The 5,145-nt window shown below is 50.3% G+C and overlaps 1 pseudogene; it reads right to left on the bottom strand.

Moving 5' to 3' along the window:
• Positions 1-576: 576 nt before the first annotated feature.
• On the bottom strand, positions 577-4,808 carry LOC123040435 (uncharacterized; annotated as a pseudogene).
• Between the last annotated feature and the right edge of the window lie 337 nt (positions 4,809-5,145).

Genomic DNA, 5,145 nt, shown 5'->3' with positions numbered 1-5,145 from the left:
TGCTGGAGGCTAATAAGAATTTGCATGAGGTCTTCCTCCAGCGTCTCTAGTCATAGTCGATATGTTGGGCTAATATTTGGTACGATATCACCGATAGCATGTCTGTGTAAGACGCAAATAGCAGAGAAATACATACATGAACCGAATACCTAGAAACATATACTCCCTTCATTCCATAATGTAAGATGTTTTTTGGAGTATAGTAAAAGCAATTACAACTCAGGTACCTATTTTTTATACATTGTATAAGCCTTTCAAGTTCAGGATGGGCTTCCTCAAAGTAGTTATAGCAGCGGAGGAGTAAAATATGACCGTGGCACATAAACCAATTTTGGTCGCAATTACCTCCATAGTTCCATCCTGCAATGTAGAAATCACGGTACTTGTACTGCAGAAACCTCTCCAGGCAATTCACAATGAAATTGTATGAATCATGAGGTCCTGTAGTAGGCGGACAACAGAATAACATAATCACAACCTCTTTAGTCTTTGCCCATATGAACACTTCACACTATCTACATACTCCTATTATTTACTAGGATGCCAATGGCAAGGTTGAAAGAGGAGGCAACAGCATTCCAAAGGATTTTCTTGGAAAGAAACCACCCTAGTATTAACAGCCTTCCATGCCTGTAAAAAAACAGCCTTCCATGCCGATGTAAAAAGAAAAAAATAGCCTTCTACGCCTTAATAAAGCCTGTCGCGGCACTGTGGAGAACCACAATGGCAGTATTTGACTTTTACTTCGCCATTCATGTCACGAACATGATCTATTTCGTAATTATAGTCATAAGTCAGCTCCTGTAGAGGTGAAATATTCTCAGCAGCAAAGAACATGATATGCGGCACTCTTTTCTCGCCATGGTCCCAAAGAATATTTTGTGCGTAGAGGTTTGGTGAACAGCTATGGTTGATGAATCTTCCAATATTACCATACTCAGCTGCGTCTATTGTGAAGGCCCTATCATCGTCCATGATCACAGAGCGAGGGGCAGAAGAACTCAGACCTGGAACAACTGATGGCATCCCTTTCCAGATATCATAGTTATGTCCTATGTCGAACAAGTATTCGTCATTCATTCTCTGGTTAGCCTCGTCGCTATGCAACAGCTCGCCAACATACTCACATATAAAGCTGCCAGCAGAGATGGACCTTAGGGATCTTACACCCCAACCTGTCTTTGTTGTTCTGAATACTTCCAGTGGTATTTTCATACCATGCTGGCTGACCCTGCTATGGCATGAAGGAGGGCACCTACAGGATGGACCACACTCATATATGAGGGGCTTTGCATGGACAACTGCACCATTGAAGTTAAATGGGAATTCTCCTCCATTCTTCACAGCACAAGCACAGCTAGCAGAATCTGAGCAGCCATTGGTGCAGTCACAACCCTGATGACTTCTTTTTGCAGCTAAGGATGAACCTTTGATTCTAGTAATGTATTTAAATGATGCTGGATGTGCAGCATCAATATTATTGACCACACAGATGGGGATCTTCTCCTTCCCTTGCGATATATCTGCTATGCATAGGCCAGGACGCGCTGCAGACTTTCTCAACACTTTAGCAACATGCAGAGGTAACTCTGGTTGTCCAGAAATCCTCTGCAACCTGTATTTGAAGACCCTTGAACCTGGTAGACCTTCTTGCCAGCACTGCACCACATGATAGAGCCCATCGTAAGTAAATACTGAGACTTCTTTGGCCTTTGAATGACTACCTTCCTCTCTATTTGGACCTTTAAAACCATGAATTACTCGGACAGGCGTCTTTGTTTTGATACAATTCTTCAGGGCAAGGTTCCCGCGCACAAGCTTTTGATCCTCATTCTCCTTTTTGCCAGCAGGCTTTCCTCCAGAGCCAGTGTATATTATTTCACCTGAGCTCGACAAGTCGTCAGGGTAACCTCCAGACGCAACAATGCTTATGGCAATAGGCATATCATTAATATCCTTTGTGGTGTCAATGCCTCCTTGGTATGGGCGGTGAAGACCAACAATGGCCAACTCTACTCTGTATAAACATTCATCACCAATTTCAACACCAGGAACTTTACCTACAATAGGCCCCTGCTTGGTAAAGCCCGGTAATTTTCTGATTAGCTTATCAGCGGCAAGATCAATTCTACGGCTCTTCAGCGAACCTTGTTCCACAGCTTGAACGAGAGTCCTGCATATAAACTGAAACCTTCTGCAAATCATCCTGACTTTGCTCCGAGCATCAGCGGTCTGACCACCATGTTGCATGTGACGCCATGAGGGATCATTGAGGTACATCTCAAACTTTCCTTCATGAACAGCTATTGCATTCAAAACTTCATCATCTTCCAAGTGGGAAGCCTCTTCATGCTTCAATTTTTCCTTGCTAGAAATGGTATTCATGGGAAGATATTTACTTTGAGCTGGACCTTTTATCTTTAACTTCTTCCTGGGAGCAAAGGATTCGCTCATAGTGACAACGGACTCCTTCTCCTTGCCCATAGAACACGGTCTATCCAGATTAACCAGCGCGGACTTATGATTTGCTTCAACAGGTAACCGAAATGTTTTTCTAGCTGTGAATGATACCATACGTCTCATGATACCGTCGCCATGTACCCCTGCTGCCACATCAAGAGATGCCCTTTTCATGCTATAACTTTCAGACACTTCCTTATCCCCAAGATATTCTTTCAGAGGATCTTCAGGAGAAGGTTTACTAGCACCCTTGGATGGATTGCCTTGTTCAGGAGAAGGTTTTCTAGCTGTGAATGTTACCATACGTCTCATGATACCGTCGCCATGTACCCCTGCTTCCACATCAAGAGGTGCACTTTTCATGCTACAACTTTCAGACACTTTCTTATCCCCAAGATATTCTTTCAGAGGATCTTCAGGAGGAGGTTTACATGCACCCTTGGGTGAATTGCCTTCGCATTTGTTCATCACCTTGAGATCTTCAGCAACTTCCCATGATACACTCTCTCCCTTGTGCTCCAGCATGTTCACAGGGATCTTCTCATTAGAAAAATGCCTCACAGAAGGTTCCGCATCTACCATTGACGGCACAACACACTCAAGGGTACCAGCTGTAAGCTCATGCAGGCTATTGTTGTGAGTAACTGGGTTCTCTTGGAGGACATGGTCAGGCTCCGTACGAATCTCACCTTCTTCCAATTCCTGTACCTCTACTATCACATCCAAAGCATTCTTGCTGACCGCTTCTGTAGTATCCCCAAGATGTTCTTTCAGAGGACCTTCAGCAGAAGGTTTACTAGCAGCCTTGGGTGAACTGCCTTCGCATTTGTTCATCACCTTGAGATCTTCAACAACTTCCCATGATACACTCTCCCCCTTGCGCTGCAGCATGTTCACTGAGATCTTTTCATCAAGTCCATCAGCCGTAAGCTCATGCATGATATTGCTGTGAGTAACTGGAAACTCTTGGAGGACATGATCAGGCTCCGGAGGAATCTCACCCTCCTCCAGATCCTGTACGTCTACTATTGCATCCAAAGCATTCTCGCTGACCGCTTCTATAGTGTCCATGGCACACACATTGGAACGCCGGCCGTCCTCCAATGCACCCAAATCACCAGCAGGAGGCAGGGCTTCGAAGTGCAAACTAGACTCACCACCTCCTCTGCTTGCAAGTGAAACCACCGCGTCCCTCCCGCAGCCTGGAGGGAAGCGGCGGTTGGCAGATATCACCCTCCGCTTGGCTAGCAATCGCGAGATTGGCCGTGTCCTTCCCCTGTCTTTCACCACCAAATCAGCACCTCTTTCTGTGCCATCCGAAGATTTCACCGCCGCAGCCTCTGGACCCCGATGATCCCCATCTGACACTGGAGCGCCACCATCAGAAGCAGTCACCTTCTCCAGCACACGCACACCAGCATTGCCAGGCGCAATTTGCAGCGGCAAGCCACACTCCTCTCTGGCACTGCTGCCCGCGGGACGAGCACCACTGGAAGGTGCAGTTACAACCGGCAAACCGTCGTCGTCGCCGCCCACGATCAGAGGCGGCGCGTCCCTCCCGCAGCCAGGTGGAAAGTGTCGCACGGCGGACACGGCCCTCCGCTTGGGCGGCGGATGCGTGGGGAACTCCAAACCCCTCTTCCTCTGTAGTTCGCCGCCTCCACATCCCCTCTCCTCCAGAGCCACCAGGCCAGAAACCCCCGCCGCACTGTCCCCGACAAAATCGCCGGATACCGTGACGTCATCCCCTCCCGCCGCAACCGCAACCCCAACCGTCACCGCCACCTCCTCGTGCTCCGCTCCGTCACCGCCCCCTTGGCGTCGCCCACGGGCCACCTCCACCTCGCTGCGCACCCGCACGTCGCCCCCGCCCGCGGCGAGAGGATAAGGAGGAGGAAGTGGATGCGGCGAAGGTCAAGGAAGCGCGGCCATGCATCCACCGCAGAGCTGTGGAAAGCAGCGCTCCGCGGACACTGCCGTCGGCTTCGGCGGCCGCGCGGCGTGGAACATCTCGTCGCGGCGGTCAGTCCCGCCGGTCGATCGACGCGCCTTCAAATACCCCAGCCGCGCACAAGTGGCGAAAAATTAAAACCCGAATCGCAAACCGTTACGACACGACGGTGCAAAACGAAGCGGGGGAGGGGGCCCGGGGACGGCTGGAGCGTGCTCACCTGGCGGACGGCGGCCGACGGCGGAGGCGGCGGGGACGCCGGCGAGGTCGGGCTCGGTGGCGCGCCGGGGTAATGTGGGGATGGGGAGGGAATGCCGGACTGGTGCGGGTCCCTGCGCTCGGGTTTTGATGAGAAACGCTCTCTTCGCCGGCTCGCACACACTGGTTGGTTTGACAGGTGTCGGGCTCGGGTGACCGGGCTGGCAAGGTCGGAGTTGGACTTTGACTCGAGCCTGTGGTGGACTGCACTGGACCGGCTCGTCTCCGCGCGAGCCGCAAGGCGCAACGGCTAGCTTTGCTTTGCCGAGGGTGTGTGTGTGGCGTGCGTGACCCAACGATTGATTTTTCTGTTGTGGAAATAATGACCCTTTATTTTAGAGAAATCATCCACCTAGCCAGCCGTCTGATGCAAAGGACCCCAACCGTCGGATCGTTGCTCACAGAACGCACGCTCCAGCACAACCCATGACTCTGCAGTACTGCGTTATCCACTTATCCTTCGTGCTCACAACAGT

This window comes from Triticum aestivum, chromosome 1A (genome assembly GCF_018294505.1).
Source record: "Triticum aestivum cultivar Chinese Spring chromosome 1A, IWGSC CS RefSeq v2.1, whole genome shotgun sequence".
Lineage (NCBI taxonomy): Eukaryota > Viridiplantae > Streptophyta > Magnoliopsida > Poales > Poaceae > Triticum > Triticum aestivum.
This window is presented reverse-complemented; position numbering and strand designations above follow the sequence as displayed.